The sequence below is a fragment of the Magnolia sinica genome, chromosome 9 (genome assembly GCF_029962835.1).
Source record: "Magnolia sinica isolate HGM2019 chromosome 9, MsV1, whole genome shotgun sequence".
In the NCBI taxonomy this organism is placed as follows: Eukaryota; Viridiplantae; Streptophyta; class Magnoliopsida; order Magnoliales; family Magnoliaceae; genus Magnolia; species Magnolia sinica.
The window spans coordinates 76,025,787-76,044,991 of record NC_080581.1 but is presented as its reverse complement, the minus strand read 5'-3'; the positions used below and the strand labels follow the sequence as shown (position 1 = coordinate 76,044,991).

The window sequence follows — 19,205 nt, the reverse complement described above, 5'->3', positions numbered from 1 at the left end:
ATTAATTAGATCCAATTTGTTCATGTGTATGCGTGCATGTTTGGGTCTTGCAAGACTGTGGAATTCATAGCAGTCCACTGGCTTTTAAATTAATCAAGAATTTTTGCCAAATTTAAGAAAATATTAGATGCATATATCTGGATTGATGAGTATAATCTTTGCTACCATCTCTGTTGCTGCTGCCAAAATTTCTAGATCCTTCTTGAGTTGCTATTTCTTCACATCCTTAGCAACACTTCTTTTTAATCATGTGCACATTGTAAATTTAGAGATTTGGTTCTCAAGAACTCATTGAAGAGGATTTCTAGCTTGGCGCCTGTTACTTACGCTCGAGAAGATACTCATTGAAGAGGATTTCCATGTGGACCGATTCTATCAGAACAAAGATTGTTCTCTTTTCTTGAACAATCCTCTGTTTAAGAGTGTAATGTTGGATACAATGTATTGTATTGTCAATTATTTTAGTGCAAATTGGAAAATTCTTTAGCTACATTATCATAGAAACTAAAATTGATTTGATTTAACTCAACCTTTCATGGGTTTTGTTCTATTATACTAAACAGGGTTGTGCTAGGAATCCTACTCATGCATTCATGGGGCTTGTCAGCAAGGGTCTTGAGCTATGGATATATTAGGTATGAAAACTGCACTTTCTAAAAACTGATTCTTTTCTGATATTCTGGCAAAATATTGCAAAAACTGGTGCAGAACTCAAGGTACCTGTCATCCTTGATCCCTACTCTGATTGATTGTCTGTTTGCTGAGTTTGGAGTTCCCAAAGCACCAATTCACACGGGGAACAATGTAGTAAACAGTTCCACTGAAATTCTTGTTCCATGCATATTCTGTTTTTAGGCTGTTTGCACAGAGGGGAGTGTCACCCATATGCTAGCAATAGTCCACTATGTCAGAAGATCCAAAACCTTCAACTGGAGTATGGCAAACATATTTTCCAGTTCAGGACTGAAAATTAGGCAATGTGTTTCCTGAACAGAGGATCCGCCACGTGTGAAGCTCAGGTACATAGCTTACTATGAGCAGTCCTAATAACAGGGTAGCATAGTAAGCATAGCATCCAATGTTTGTATGTGATCGTTCCTCATTAATTAGAGAGAATTTTCTTATGATTAAAAGCAGGAATCGGGTCATGGGTTGGGCTATTGCGTCACCATCATCAACATATGGCTGATTTAATGGCCATGTAGCCACATTTCCAACATGGGATATTTATTGGAAAGTTAAAAAGTGAAAAATCCAATGTTCCTGTTTTAACAAAAAAGATGCCCACTAATTCATATGTTAGGACTGTTCAAACAATATGATGTTTGGAATGTGTCTTAGAAGTGTAGCAGTGTTGCCTATTTTCATCCATCATTTTCGTATGGGCCCACCATCTTGTATGCAAGCATTTTGTAACATATCTGCTATCACATTGTAGCAGTCAATTTGAATGGTTGCATGGCAACTATAACCAACCTGAAAAATCCAGTGAACAAATGGTGTTATGGTGTTGCTCCTATTACGGTGGGATATCCATTCCTTTTTAAAATTAGAATCTAAACTGTCATTAGTTATGATTGCTGCAGCCAAATTTTATTCATTGTTTCCTGTTCTGAACTTGGCAGCACAATAAACTTCATGTGATATTGAAATCAGTTTCTTCTTGCACTAGAAAAAGACTCGAGCAGGGTCTTTTTGGTTTTTCGTGTTATCATCAACATATGGCTGATTGAATTAAAGCATCCTAGATGTGGTTCATAATTCAGAAAACTTGGAATACAAATACAGTCATGGTTGTATTTTCAAGCTTGTGGAAATGGACAGATGAGAGTGGGAGGAATAGTATAATGCCAACTTAGAAATTGTGATGATTTTTTCTATATGCTGTAGGCACAAGTTGATTTGCTCTCATTCAATTAGTCAAGAAAACCTCATAAGTCAAAGCTTCTCAAGGATTTGATTGTTCAGGTAGTTTTTCTATTTGTATTCTGATTTTAAGAAGTTCTGAGCATGATCATTACTGCCATTTTTATATATACTTTAGGTATATCGACATGATGATAATAACATGGAAAACATGAGAATTCATGGATTGTTGGCTCCATTAAAGCCTTTTGGGTAAGTAGTTTCAGACCTTTTCTGTGCTGTTTTATTGCTCATGTTTGAAAAAATGAAATAAATCATCGGGTTTCCTTATTCAGATACATTGTAGAAGCCCTGGAGATGCTATTGATGTCCATGGCAAAAGATGGTACTGAGGCTCTTAGGCTCAATGGGAAATGATGCTCCTTTGGCTGTGATGTCCAACAGAGAGAAACTTACATTTGAGTATTTCAAGCAGATGTTTGCTTAGGTAACAAACCCACCGATTGATCCAATCTGAGAGAAAATAGTCACGTGGAAGGGGACCTTACTGAAACAGTTCATGCGGAAGGCTATGTGGCAGTTTGTTTGTTTTGAAAACTTTCAATAGACCATTAATTGTTTTGTTGGTATTGTGCTGATTGTTGTCTTGATGGATGTTAAATGGGTGAAACATGCACAGGTTCAATGATTGGTTGATTATAATATTGTTAGCTTTTGTTGATAGAAACTAGATTTAGCCTCGATTATTGACAAATGAGGTTAAAAATTGAATTTGACCTTACTTGATGCCAACAAAGGCTAAATCTATCTTTAGTCTCAGTTTTGCCTCAATTACCTAAACTGAGACTACAACTCCCGTGGTTAAAGGCTTTAGCCTCGGTTGTTGAGAACCGAGGTTAAAAATAGATTTAGCTTCAATTGGAGGCAACTGAGGCTAAAATTTAGATTTAGCCTCATTTTGAGAAAACTGAAGCTAAAAAGGTTCTTTTAGCCTCACTTGAAGAACCGAGGCTATAAAAGTCATTTTAGCCTCGGTTGCTAAAACTGAGGCTAAAGCCTTTAGCCACGGGGATTTCAACCTCAGTTTGGATAACTGAGGCAAAGCTGAGGCTAAAGGCTTTAGCCTCAGTTTTTAACCTTTTTAGCCACAGTTTTGAACCGAGGCTAATGCCCCCTTTTCTTGTAGTGATAGTAGCGTCCATACATGGTGAACATACATCGGGTCAACCGGGTTGCTTGACAAGCTCGACTGGTACGAGCATACATCGAGCCGATCGACATGGAGCGCGTAAGGACTCCGCATGGCCTAACCACTGCCAACAAGCAGCGTACGACTCGGATTCATCGAGCGTGACTGTCGTGGTTAAGCAGTTCAACCACCGTTCACAGACAATTACCGATTGCCTGGACTACATTGTAGCCCCAATCACATTCCAACAATAGCATTCACATATAGTAATCCAAAATGGCATGTTATTGAGGGTCAAATATTGCATATCAGACCCAGTTATTGCATGGATTTACAATCATTGATACTGTTTACTAGCCTGATTTAATCATGTTTGTGATGCAGAGTGTATTTACAAGTATGAACTGAAAAAGGGTGCTTAAATCATAGATTTGACGCTTTGATGACACCCAAGGCAAGGGATGGACTCCAGGGGACCAAGATCGATGGAATTACACACCAGGGATCCGAGGAAATCAAGCCATTCACGTTAAAGAGGCCCGAAAATGGTGAAAAATGCAAGATCACATAGTTCTCGCCATTTGATTGGCTCAAAACTTTATACATGGCCTGAGGGCCATAAATTAACCGTACATATCAAATTTCAGCCCTCGGTTCACTATGGAAGTACCCCAACTAACAGATCAGCCCATAAACCGTTGATTCTGGGCCCACCTGATATCTGGAACTGTCTCAACTTTGGTCTCGGCGGGTTAAATAAGATGAGGAAACAAATGGATGGATCGGATCTTGCATATACATTACAGTGGGCCCTGTATATACAGCGTGTGTACATGAGGTACACACGTACCCGCGAGGCACCGAACCATGAAAGGCGGGTCAGCAGCGCTGACCCGCATCTTCTTCCCAATACGGCAACTGCCGTTTTAACGCTTAAAATGAACGGACGCTATCCGTTTTTGCGGACGCTAGTGGGCCCCACACATTATCCCAGTGGACAATCCAAACCGTCCATCGTGTAGAGGGCCTCGACTACTACAAAACCTTGCTGAACTTTTGGACCCATGCAAGCACACGTGCGCGATACAGAGGCCACAAACAGGCAGTCCTGCGACGTTCAAAACGATTTTTGGGGTGATTTCTTCTCTGGGCCACGTCAATGGACGTTCAAAATCACCCATACTTACTGAAATTTCGTCCTGAATCTAATGGATGGGGTGGATTTCCCCAAAAATACCTCTATGGGGCCCACTGATCACGTCAGCGCCGGACGTGCGAAAGGCTATGCACGTCCGCAAAATCTGACTTTCCAGGCAGTTGTGGCCCACCATCTTTGATCATATGGCAAATCTGAACCGTCCATCGTGTAGGCCAGCCAAAATACTTCCAAGAGACGTTGATTTTACAAAAATAATGCAAGAAACGCGAGAGTTATGAAGCTCCGAACTTAGCTGCGAAATGGCTTCGCTGCGCGTGCGATAGCTTCCCAAATCCGATTTCCACCACTCCAAAAGCTATAAAAAGGGTTCCAAACGTGGAGAAGAGGGTGTGCTTGAATAGGGGACGTCATATAGAGAAAGAAAGGCGGAGAGAGAAGTGTTTGAAATTTTTATGTATTTTTTCTTTATTTTTCTTCTTTTTCCTATGATTATGTTAGGCTAAATCCCTTAGATAGGGCTAAGAGGTGAAGCTTGTGGCGTGATGGGAGCTTCTACAGGTTTGATTTGAACTGAACTGATTGACTCTGTTTTGATTTAAGAAATTCTTTTAGTCATTAATGGTTTGTTGTGATTTAAATTACAGTAGATCTGTGATGGCTTGAATAATTCCTTTCCTTTTATTTTGACGTTCGGAAACCCTGTTGTTCGCCATTGTCTCATAGACATAGTTGGATGATGGAATCCTTCCTAACACTCATACATCTTTTAGTTGGTTATGGATTGGTCTAAGTTCTGTTATTTACCTTGTCTCTTAGGCATGGATTTGTGATAGAATCATACCTAATTCTTATACCTTTCATCTCTTGAAAACTATATCAAGTAAGTTCAGTATAATATCCATGAAGCAGGCATAAGATCTCCCTGATCTCTACAAATAGATCCTCTGAATCCCTAGTTCACTTTCTCTAAATTCTTTAAGTTTAGATTAATATTTCACCATTATTCCTCAAATCACAATTGGTTTACATTTCATCTTAGCCTAGTTCTATATCTGGTTATTTTCAGATAACGTACAGGTTTCAGTCCCTGTGGATTCGACCTCGGTCTTACCGAGTTTATTACTACATCACAACCCTGCACTTGGGGTGTGAACACATGTGATAACTGAAATCAGATATGAATCTTACTTGAACAATTTAACAAACACATACTATACATATTATTATACATAGACATTTCATCCATACAATACATAATAGTAAGATAGGTTATATAAAGGATACTATAACTATAGTTAAGGGAATTGTGAATCTTATATCAACACCCTCATTACATGCATTTAAACAAGCATTTTCACATTCAGGCATTTTATCAAACACTTAGGCTACACATATCATATATATGTAATAAGGTAGTTGTAACAGGTATCATAGCAAATCCCTTTACAAAGAGTTCACCATACATATAATAATCATGAATTCTCAATCAATAAACATGGCAAGCATAAATCACAATTCCATACTCATTCATACATTTCAACAAACACATGGAATACATTATAAATCAACATGGTTTATATATATATATATATATATATATATATATATATATATATATATATATATATATATATATATATATATATAATACACACACACACACGACGCACATGTGATAGCAATCAAGCCAGTCATAAATCATTACTAACAATGAAAGCCTTAAAAACCAAAACTTAAACATTTATAGTCTACACCTTTCGCCGGTAGACTCGTAACGAACTCAGTTTAAACACTAAGTCCTCGCCTACGGCACAACGGCAACCTATAGCATGAAATAAGTTAGCTACTTCAGTATTTACCCTACTTGTATCCCTAAAACAGATTAGGGTTAGGATTTCTTACCTACGAACGGAGTCAGAATCGCCAGAATAGCGATACAGATGAGGTGGTAAAGCACGTTGAGCGGTAGGGAAAGATCCCAGGAACAATCTCCCACTTCCTCTCACACTTTCTCTCTCTTTCCTTCTCTCTTTGTTCTCTTCTCTCTTTTAAGGTTGCAAAATCGTATGTGAAGGGAGAGAGAGGGTTTAAGGCCCTTATATAGGCCCAGAATTGATGGGAATGGGCCCAGGGCCATGGTATACTTAGGTTATAGCCACAAGTTGGATGTTTCAGTCCAACGGAGCTGTTCTGGAGGCCCCTTTTCCACATGCAGTCGGACTTAAGTTTCCTGAAGTTGGATCTAGGTTAGGCTAAGATCTCAGCCCGATCGGATCAGTGGATCAACCGAGGGGGACCAGTTTCAGTTCAACAGTCACCGGTACTCGATCAGGGTCACAAGTACACTAACCTGTGTTAGTAATTTTTCCTGATCAGAGGGTGTAATTGGGTCAAATTCTGACGGTCTAAATCCTTAGATTCGGCCTGCAAGCGAACAACTCAATTCACTTAAGTTTCAATTCATTTCCTAAAGATATTCGCGTTTCTCACACACTTCACTTCGGGTTCAAGTTGGGTGTTTGTGGGTACTATTAGGACTTGATTTCCAAGGTGATTGTCAAGTCCAATACTGCGGTCATAACCGTATAGTTTTGGGGTAATCGGACTTTCGATGCGCGATCCAGGTCTGATACGGAGCTTCATGATGCTCCCGAGAGCAACTGGGTTTTGATATGGATCCTAAGTTTTTAGGTAATATAACATTAACGGTTCTACTCGTTTTGGGTCTTGTAGATCGTATTTAAAGTGATTAGTACTAATTCCACAGATAATCTAGTTTAGTACTTAGCTAATCCTTGACTAATTTCTAAAGGATTAGTTCCTTAGTGATTTCTGCCTGAGGTGGTAATCGGGTCTTTATACGGATTTTTCCGAGACGTTACAATAGTAATTAATCCGCGCCCAGTGTTATAACATCCACTCTTGTCCACTAGGTTGTCCTGAATTTGGGGCCCTGGGACAAAACACTAACCAAGATCTACAATTCAAAGTGGGTCGCATCACAGGACACAATGGGGATGTAATGCAAACCATTGGTTTGTGTGTAGGGACACTATGATGTGTGTCTTTCAAAGATGTTAGTTAATCGTAAATCATCTAAATTAATTTCCCACCCATCTTAGAATTCATTGCCATGTGAGATAAGGTAACCGTGACACTTTGTCATCCTATCCTGTAGCTCGTATTGTTTGCTAAGTATAATTTAAGAACTCAGAAAGAAATAGAGAAATGAGGGCAATCAATAGTATAAATAAATAAATAAGTGCATAAATCCTTTTGCATGAATAAATGGTGTCACGTGCTTGACCTGCTGATGGTCATGGCTTGCTTAACCTGGTGAGATTGTTGTGAGCAGTTGGAAATTAAAGCATCTTAGGCCACATTTAATGGCCACTGTCAAAGTCATGCATGTATCTCCGTGTCATGTTATGTGTGGAAGTATTCCATTTTAAGAAACATGGACTGATGGTATTTATAAGATAGAGATGGGAAATGGGACACTTGATGCCGCCTCCCTTGAATGATCAAGGCCAATGATACCCGTTCATGTAGTCAGTTGATTATCAGTGTTTGAAAATAGAGCAAATTTCATCCCGTCCATCTAAAAGGCCTAAGCGGAACTTTCACATTACATCATTATGTTTTTTTGGTTAGCTTGTTAGTACACCCCACTGTCAATTCACACTTCACTATTAGCCACCCCCACTAGGGAATCAACATGAAGACCTCAATGTTGAAACGAGGTATCTTTCACACTACCACTTGGGCTATGGATCACCTCAATGTTGAAATGAGGTATCTTTCACACAGTCTACCACTTGGGCTATGGATCAGGGTGTTTCCACATTACATCATGAATACAAGGTGAGCTCCACTATGTCATGCACGGTACATGCCTCCACATGATCATAATGTAGAATTTAGGGACTGTAGATCGATGTGCCTCACTGCATAGACACCTTGGCTAAAAAAAAAAAAAAGGATCCAATAGATCAAGCGAGACACCGTCCATGAATAAGATGTATGACATAAGATCATTTTTGTGCTTGCATGCATGCATTTGTTCAATGCAATTTCTTTCTGCACTCAATTCACGCACAAAAAAGTTACATGTGTGAGATCAGAGCCACTCACTAGGCAATCCTAGTAGTGAAGATGCCTTGACTCAAAGAGCCGGGCCCACAAATGTATACTGAATGTGGTGACTATAATTCACTTTATCAATCATTCACATCTTGATACATGTTTGGCCCTGATCTATAAGACTGGGGCAAAGATAAAGTGATGACCACGTGATGAGTGGTTCTCATCTTCATTAGGCTGATCAGAGCCAATTACCAGACGATCATGATAGTGTAGATGCCTTGCCTAAAAGGATCTGGTCGATCTAAATATCAGAATGTGGGATGTAGATTGCCTAGGACAACCTGTCATAGGAAGTTCCTATGCGCAGAAGCTGGGTGGGGCCAATGTGATATTTGTGAGAAATCCACCTTATCCATTTATTTTGCATAAAAGGATCAGAACCGTCTGAATATCTAAATCCAGCAGGTAGATTGCTTGGACAACCTGTGGCTGGAAGTTCCTGTACTCAAAAGCTAAGTGGGGCCAAACTGTGATGTTTGTGAGAAATTCACCCCATCCATCCATTTTTCCAGACTTTGTTAGGGCGTGAGCACAAAAATGAGGCAGATCCAATACTTTTAAGTGGCAGCACAACATGAAAAAGTGGGCTGGAAGTTCCAGTACTCAGAAGCTAGGTGGGGCCGCATGTGATGTTTGTTAGAAATCTACCTTGTCCATCTATTTTTCCAAACTATTATAATCTGAGCCAAGAAATGAAATAGATCCAAAACTCAAGTGGGCCACGTAGCAGGAAAAAGTGGGTGGGAAAATGGCTACCGCTAAAACCTCCTAGTTCTTATTGGGGATTTGTGCTGCGAAATCACGCGGATCTAGATCTAGGATATCAATCTAATAACGCCAAGCAATCACAAGAGAATACAAAGATTTACGATAGAAAACCCTTGCAGGAAAAAACCATGGCACAAAGTAACAAAAATCCACTATAAAATAAAAATTACAAGAGAGAGGACTTACCCGATTCGAACAACCTCGAATCTCACCCTTGCTACACCCTTTGATAACCCTAGAACCTTTCTAGAAACCCTTGGAATACCTTTAGAAAGCCTTGGAATTCTTTAGAATGGCCCTAAAGACCCCTATTTATAGTTTAGGAAACTCCACTTACGCACCGACTTTGGAAAAGTCTGGAAACCACCTCAAACTTACGTAGTCTGTGCACAATCTGTATAACCTCGACTAGTTGAGCCAAGGCTTCAATTAATTGAGCTTGACCTTCGACTAGTCGAGCATCCTAGACATCTAAAATACACATCAGTCGCTGGACTTCGAGTCGAGCCAGTCCCTCGACTAATCGAGCAGCACAGTTCAGACAGATTTAAGACATTTGTTTTAACAGTTCTATCGTGTTTATATGTCATTCATATTGTTCATAAAGTCACTCATACTGAGAATAACTGTAAACACAAAAAGTATTAGCCTGATCTAAGACTTCTATGGCGCCACAAATGTTCCAACGGTTGATGTTCAATCCTCACAGTCATGCAGCCAATTTAAATTCTATCAAAGAAATTTCACAACATAGTACCTTACTAACATGTCATTTACATCTTGATACCTTAATAAATTAAATTTTCATTAAGATACTTCATTAATGAAGTTATTGTCAAGGCTACCTTATGTTAGTTTTATCCTACTTCCCTCCCTTATGATTTTTTATAAAATTACTAAAATCTCCACCAATTAATAAAGTTACTTAAAAAGAATTAAATAGATTACCAAAAGTAAAATTATTGATTAATGCTTTTATAAAAAATCACAAAAAAAAAAAACAACAATTTTCTTGATGTATGTAATTATTGCACAGCATAGTTAGGATGAGGATTTCCGGATTGAGTGTGGCCTTGACCGTGGGGCCCATCTTGATGTATTTATTGTATATCCAGACCATCTATCCATTTTCCAGCTTCTTCTAGGCCATGAACCCAAAAATTAAGAGGATCCAAATCTGAGGTGAACCGTACCATAAGAAACTATGCTAATTGAATGCCCACCATTACAAACTCTCTAAGGCCCACCATAATGCTTATCATGATGTTCATTTGTCATCCAAACTGTTGATCGATAAAAACTGAAACAGCTTGATTCAAAACTTTTGTAGCTCATAAGAAGTTTTAAATGGTGGCCATTTAATTACCACTGTTCCCGCTAGAATGGTGCACCTAGAATTGAATCTCCTTCAATTTTGGGCTTATGCCCTAAAATTATCTTAGTCAAATGGATGGACAGTATGGATTAAACCGTACATCATGATAGGCAGCTACCAGTAGCCACTCTGGTACATAGGCAATCCGCTTCCTGTCTCTCTTTTCCATTGTAATATATGGGTGGTATTCTATAAGCCCCACCCTAATGTATGTACTGTATATCAACATCTTCCATCAGTTTTTCCGGATCATTTTAGAGCATGAGCCAAAAAATGAAGCAGATCTAAATCTCAAGTGGACCATATATACCGGAGGAACAGTAGTTGTTGAACATCCACCACTAAAAAATTTTGTGGGCTACAAAAGTTTTTGATGAAGCTGATTATCTGTTTTACCCTTCATCCAGGTCGTTGTGTCCTTATCAACAGGTTTGATGGCAAATAAACTCATGGTGGGTATTATATTAGGCCTTAGGAAATTTTTAATTGTCGGAATTCAATCAGCACTGTGGTCCACTTGAGATTTGGACGTGCTACTTTTTTTTGTGTTAATGCACTCGAAAGGAGCAGAAAAATGGATGGACGGCTTGGATATAAAATCGATGCATCAACGTGGGCTCCACAGTCTGGACCACACCGCGTTAGGTGAGACCTAGTCCACTTGAGATTTTAACCTACCACAAAGTATGGTGGGCAGACCGTGGTTTCCTCCCGTGTGGCACACATGAATTTTGAATCCACCTCATTTTGCTTTTATGTCCTAAAATGATCTCTGAAGATGGATGCACGGTGTGGATTCCTTATAAACATCACGGTGGGCCCCACTTTGCATCCTAGTGGAGGAACTTCCTACCAGAGGCTTTGGCAGGAAATCCGCGTCACCCGAGAAATTGACTACTGTACACGCCACCTTTTACCCGGCGTCTTTTCAACACGCTCCTAAACGTTACTTTCCCAAAGTAAACTACTGTATACGTACACATTATTTGCAGGCGAAAAAACAAATACCTATGGCTACGGTTATAATCCGTAGCTATAGGTCCAGAATGCAGATATATTCTCCTCTGCAAATAGTGTGTCCGTACAGAATAGTTCTCTTTAGAAAAGTAAAATTTGGACGTGTTGAAAAGACGCTGGGTAGAAGGTGGTATTACAGTAGTGAATTTCTCGCGTCACCCTTGTACTCGCCGAGCTCCAGAGTTGTATTAACGGTCCAAATAAGATCAAAGTTACATGAGTCTCACAATTATGTATTTATTATATCCACACCGTTCACCTATTTGGGGAGATCATTTTAATAAATGAGCCCAAAAATAAGTCATATCCAAAGATCAAGTGGATCACACCACAAATAGCAATGGAATACTGATTTTCACCGTTGAAACACTCATAGGGCCCACACTTACGTTTATTTTTAATAAAATATGTTCATAAGGTCACACAGACCTGGGAGAAGAGTAAAAATAAATATCATATTAATCAAAAACTTCTACGATGCAGTGTGGTCCACTTAATCCTTGGATTTCTCTTATTTTGCCTCTCAAGCCTTACGACGAGCTCGCCAACTGTACGAACGGATTGGATATAACACATACCTCATGGGACCCACGTAATTTGGTGACGTCAACATACCAGCCAGGTCAGGTCGGCGGTGTGTGGTACACCAGCCAATCCGCTGTGTATGTAGAGAAATTTGCGACTGCACGACCCATTTATGGCCCATTTACGAGAGCAAGCCCACCTTATTTTACCTTGCAAAAATAAGCCCCAGCTGTACGGATGGCTTTCCAAAGGTCGAAAATGCCCTCTGCTTTTTCCTTCAAGCGGATCGGTGGTGCTCGAAGACGAGCGCTTACACTCCTCGAACTCCCAGTTGTACGAACGGTTCAAAAGATATCAAAGTTACATGGGCCTCACAGTTACCTATTTATTATATCCACATCGTTCATCTATATTTGGAGATCATTTGGGAGCATTATAAAAAAAAATTCATATCCAAAGATCAACGAGACCACACCACAAAGAGCAACGGCAAAATTGATTTTCACAGTTAAAAATTTTGCAGGGCCACCATAACATTTATTTTCCATCCAATCTATTCATGTGGTCACAAAGACCTAAATGAAGAGGAAAAACAAATTTCATAATAATCCAAAACTTCTGTGACCCTAAAAGGGTTTCAATGGTAGGCATTCAATCCTCTACAGCCTTCTACTGTGTGGTCCAATTGATAGCTAGATCTGTCTTATTTTTCGTCTCAAGCCTTAATACAAGTTTGTCAAATATATGGACGGTATGGATATAACACATACCTCATAATAGGACCCACAAAAAGTGGTGGGGATTACAACAGTTCAAAATAAAATAATAATAAATAAATAGGCCAAAGAACTACTGGCTACGGTGTTTTCTATAGCCACAGATTATAACCGTAGCCATAGCCGTAGCCCTTGCCGTTATGATATGTCCTCTTATATGTATCGAAGGTCTTTCGATTAATCGAAAAAGGTCTAGAACTGTCCAGCGAGTTTGCCCCAAAAATCGTACAATTTTCGATACATATCGAAGAGTATTCGATATGTATCGAAGGTCATATGACCAATAGCTACGGATTATAACCGTAGCCATAGCTGTCGTCTATGCTAGTTTATTATTTTTTTACATGAATAAATTTATTCTACCTACAATTTTCTCTAATACATATTTATATAAATATGTATATATAAGCATATTAAAAAAAATTTCTCTCTTTTTTCCATTTATTTCTTTATTCATTTAACAAGAATATCTTCTAAACCAAAATTAGTTACTTGATGTACCCTATATGATTTTGGGGTAGGAGAAGCTACTTTAGCCAACCAACCTGGTTATTTTTCAAGATTCCATCAGATCTATGGTCGAAAATCCATTTCATTCACTTCGCGGTCAATTTCAATCAGTTCGCGGTCAATTTCATTCATTTCATTTAATTTGTGATCAATTCCATGCATTTCACGGTCAATCCCAGCGATTCCATTTTTATTTACTGTCATTTTCATGCATGTCACGGTCAATTCCCTTCACTTCACGGTCATTTTCATGCATTTCACGGTCAATCGCTTCACTTCAAGGTCATTTCCATGCATACCACGGTCATTCCCGCCTGTTCTGTATTGATTCACGGTCATTTCGGCACATTTCACGGTCATGCCCCTTCACTACACGGTCATTTCAGCGCATTTCACAGTCCAATCGCCTCACTTTACGATCATTTTCATTCATATCGCAGTCATTCCCGGCTATTCCGTGTTGATTCACGGTCATTTCGGCGCATTTTACGGTCATGGCCCTTCACTACACAGTCATTTCCGCGCATTTCGTGGTACAATCGCCTCACTTCACGGTCATTTCCATGCATATCACGGTCATTCCCGCCTATTCCGTGTTGATTCACGGTCATTTCGGCGCATTTCGCGGTCATGCCCCTTCACTTGACGGACATTTCCGCGCATTTCGCGGTACAATCGCCTCACTTCACGGTCATTTCCATGCATATCATGGTCATTCCCGCCTATTCCATGTTGATTCACGGTCATTTTGGTACATTTCACGGTCATGCTCCTTCACTTCACGGTCATTTCCACGCATTTCATGGTCCAATCGCTTCACTTCACGGTCATTTCCATGCATATCACGGTCATTCTCGCCTATTCCATGTTGATTCATAGTCATTTCAACACATTTCACGGTCATGCCCCTTCACTTCACGGTCATTTCCGCGCATTTCACGGTCCAATCGCTTCATTTCACAGTCATTTCCATGCATATCACAGTCATTCCCGCCTATTCCGTATTGATTCACGGTTATTTCGACGCATTTCACGGTCATGCCCCTTCACTTCACGATCATTTTTGCGCATTTCACGGTCTAATCGCTTCACTTCACGGTCATTTCCATGCATACCACGGTCATTTCCGCCTATTCCGTGTTGATTCACGGTCATTTCGGCGCATTTCACGGTCATGCCCCTTCACTTCACGGACATTTCCGCACATTTTACGGTCCAATCGCCTCACTTCACAGTCATTTCCATGCATACCACGATCATTCCCGCTTATTCCGTGTTGATTCACGATCATTTCCATGCATTTCACAGTCCTGCCCCTTCACTTCACAGTCATTTCCGTGCACTTCACGATCCATTCGCTTCACTTCACGGTCATTTCCATGCATATCACGGTCATTCTCACCTATTCCGTATTAATTCATGGTCATTTCGGTGCATTTCACAGTAATGCCCCTTCACTTCACGGACATTTCCGTGCATTCCACAGTTCATCACTTCACAGTCATTTCCATGCATACCATGGTCATTCCTGCCTATTCCGTGTTGATTCACGGTCATTTCGTGGTCCAATCTCTTCACTTCACGGTCATTTCCATTCATTTCACGGTCATTTCCATGCTTTTCACGGTCAATTCCCTTCACTTCACGGTCATTTTCATGCATTTCACGGTCAATTTGCACCAATTCACGGTCCATGCATTTCATGGTCAATTTGCACCAATTCACGGTCCTTTCCATGCATTTCACGGTCAATTCCCTTCACTTCACGGTCAATTTAGACTATTTCAGGTCATGGAATGGTAACTTGTCAAGTTTCTAAATGGGATTAGAATTGCCTAATTCAGAGACCGTTCAATATCTTAAAAGCATGATGGAACTCATCGATCGTCATTTTTCAATATCATCTGGTGGAGGATCTGAAGTGGAGGAAGTGGGCCACCATCTTCCAACTGAGAATCTCTATTTGCATGAAGAGAGAGGAAACGATAGTGATTTAGAGGGTATGTTATTCCACCAATCAAGAGTCTTGATTTTCGTGAAGGGGCAAAAGGAAATGGTAATGTACTGGATGGTATGTTACTCCATCGATTCAAAGATAAAGGGTCGCCATCATGTTCTGGTGAAGGATTCCAGGTGGAGGAGGTGGGCCACCATCTGTTTAGCAAGGAGCCCGGTTTACATACAGATGGGGGTGCAAGAGATGTTAATGGACGAGAGAGTGCGACAAGGTAGGATTAGATATATCGAAAAAGGTCCACAAGTCTCTAAAGAACTTATGTTCATTTACATGATTTGAGGTCTTCGTATCGATCCGTAGTGGGGGTGGATAACATGGAGTGTGTACCGACATGGGTGTGTACTAACAAGCTAACCTTTTTTTTTTATAAAAAAAAAAAAAGAGTAAAAATTACCCTTCGATATATCGAACAGTATAAGATATATCGACATTTGCTGCATTTCGATATATCAAATGTCAGACGATATATCGAAATTAGTTCAAAACTGTCCAGAGATGACATGATGTTTTAAAACAATTTTTCGATTATATCGAGATAGTTTCGATAAATCGAAGGAAGAAATTTCGATATCAATTGAAAGACACTCGATTATAAAAATAGAATCCATTGAATTTTTGTAAGGAAAAAATAAAAGTACGCTTCGATGTTATCGAACTCTAATCGATGACATCGGGCTTAAGTTGTCGATAACATCGAACTCTAGTCGATGGTATCGAACAAAGTCATCGTTACAACGGAACGATACATCGCCTTGAAATCGATGTCATATATCGATATATGGACTATATTTCGATTTATCAAAAATGGTCAGAAAATGTCTGGAGATAAAATATTTTTTAAAAAAGAAATTATCAATAATATTGAGAACATTTCGATATATCGAAGAGACGATATATCGACTAAATTTCGATATTTCGAAAATGTTCCTCTATGGCACACTGCTCTTCTGAAATAAATTATCGATAATATCGATACTCCGTCGATATATTGAAGATTCGATATATCGATTAAACTTCGATTTGTATGTGCATATATATCTTTCATAATATCCTAGTGAAAGGAGTGAACGGGAACAATGTACAATCTCAGATTATAAATGTAGTTTACCTTGTGTAGTATTACGTTATATGTGTTGGATTAATTATGTCTTCATCATAACCACACCAAAAGTGCAGCTTCTTACAGGTTATGAACTTTTCTATCTGTTTTTTATTTGCATTTGTATGAATATTTCCGAAACTAGATATGATCGATATGCTTGAGATGCGATATGAGTTATCAAAATTATGACTTAATGATGTTGCATGTTTTTTAGATGTGATTTGTTCACTGCTTAGAAGAAGCCATGTATATGATTTGTTCCCTGCTCACTCTATTGGAATTGTTTGCTTGAAATAGAGTTCAGTGCTAATTTTGATTGTTGATGGTGGCCGAATATATCCTTTGATTTCTTTGCTGCAATGTTTTTCTACTTATTTCACAAGAATAGCAGTGGGAACAAACTGTTTTATTTTTTCCTGATTTAATTGTACTAACAAGATTCTAGAACCACCTTTGAGTGCTTTAGTTTTCATCCAATCCACACACAAACAATATAGAAGCAACTAAAGAGAATGGACTTTTCTATGAATACCCTTATACACAGCCACACACCCAATCTTGCACGTATGCAGGACATATAAGCTGTTCACTAAGACTGCATGGATGATGATCATCATCATCATCTAAACTTTATCCCAATTAATTGAGCTCGGCTACTCTAATCATGTTCTACCATTCTACTTTATCAAGAACCATGTCCTCGGACACCAGAGATAATCATGTTCTATCCGATTTTAATCTTAAAATATCATATTTTTTTCTATTCAGTGGCAATTTCACCTATAGAAGCAACATCACAGCCCAGAAATGGGGAGTATATAGTCTTTCCTTAGCATACATCACCAACATACAAATCCTCCTTTAATTTAGATTGAACATGATATGCGCCGAAATGACTGTGAATCAACACGGAATAGGTGGGAATGACCGTGAAATGAGGCGAATGGACCATGAAATGCACGGAAATGACCGAGAAGTGAAGGGGCATGACCGTGTATTAACACAGAATAGGCAGGAATGACCGTGATATGCATGGAATTAACCGTGAAGTGAAGTGAATGGACCGTGAAATGCACGGAAATGACCGTGAAGTGAAGGGACATGACCGTGTATCAACACAGAATTGGCAAGAATGACCGTGATATGCATGGAACTGACCGTGAAGTGAAGCGAATGGAACGTGAATTGCGCGGAAATGACCGTGAAGTGAAGGGGCAAACCATGTATCAACACGGAATAAGCGAGAATGACCGTGATATGCATGGAACTGACCATGAAGTGAAGCGATTGGACCGCGAAATGCGTGGAAATGACCGTGAAGTGAAGGGGCATGACTGTGAAATGCACCGAAATAACCGTGAATCAACACGGAATATGTGGGAATGACTGTGATATGCATGGAAGTGACCGTGAAGTGAGGCGATTGGACCACGAAATGCGTGGAAATGACCGTGAAGGGGCATGACCATGAAATGCGCCGAAATGACCATGAATCAACATAAAATCGCCAGGAATGACCGTGATATGCATGGAACTGACCATGAAGTGAGGCGATTGTACCGTGAAATGCGTAAAACTAACCGCGAAGTGAAGGTGCATGACCGTGAAATGCACCAAAATGACCATGAATCAACACGGAATAGGCAGGAATGATCGTGGTATGCATGGAAATGACCGTGAAGTGAGGGGATTGGACGGTGAAATGTGCGGAAATGACCATGAAGTGAAGGCGCATGACCGTGAAATGTCTCGAAAGGACCGTGAATCAACACGGAATAGGCGGGAATGACCATGATATGCATGGAAATGACCGTGAAGTAGAGCAATTGGACCTTGAAGTGAAGCGATTGGACCGTGAAATATGCTGAAATGACCGTGAAGTGAAGGAGCATGACCGTGAAATGCGCCGAAATGACCATAAATCAACACGGAATAGGCAGGAATGACCCAAATATGAATGGAAATAACCGTGCAGTGAGGCGATTGGACCGTGAAATGCACGGAAATGACCGTGAAGTGAAGGGCCATGACCGTGAAATGCGTCGAAATAATCATGAATCAACACGGAATAGGCGAGAATGACCGTGATATGCATGGATATGACCGTGAAGTGAGGCGATTATACCGTGAAATGCACGGAAATGACCGTGAAGTGAAGAAGCATGACTGTGAAATGCGCCGAAAGGACCGTGAATCAACACAAAATAGGCGGGAATGACCGTGATATGCATAGAAATGACCGTGAAGTGAAGCGATTAGACCGTGAAATGCACGGAAATGACCGTGAAGTGAAGGGGCATGACCATGAAATGCGCTGAAATGACCATGAATCAACACGGAATAGGCGGGAATGACCGTGGTATGCATGGAAATGACCGTGAAGTGAGGCGATTGGACCGTGAAATGCGCAAAAATGACCGTGAAGTGAAGGGGCATGACCGTGAAATGTGCCGAAATGACCGTGAATCAACATGGAATAGGCGGGAATGACCGTGGTATGCATGGAAATGAACGTGAAGTGAGGCGATTGGACCGTGAAATGCGCAGAAATGTCCGTCAAGTGAAGGGGCATGACCGCGAAATGCGCCGAAATGACCGTGAATCAACACAAAAGAGGCGGTAATGACTGTGGTATGCATGGAAATGACCGCGAAGTGAGGTGATTGGACCATAAAATGCGTAGAAATGGCCGTGAAGTGAAGGGGCATGACCGTGAAATGCGCCAAAATGACCGTGAATCAACACGGAATAGGCG

The 19,205-nt window shown here is 40.1% G+C and overlaps 1 long non-coding RNA gene across 1 annotated transcript; it reads left to right on the top strand.

Moving 5' to 3' along the window:
* The first annotated feature begins 511 nt into the window (after positions 1-511).
* On the top strand, positions 512-2,596 carry LOC131256479 (uncharacterized). Its single transcript, XR_009176835.1, has 4 exons — positions 512-635; positions 856-1,019; positions 1,891-2,118; positions 2,202-2,596. It is a non-coding gene; the product is annotated as an uncharacterized LOC131256479 (long non-coding RNA).
* The last annotated feature ends 16,609 nt before the right edge of the window (positions 2,597-19,205 follow it).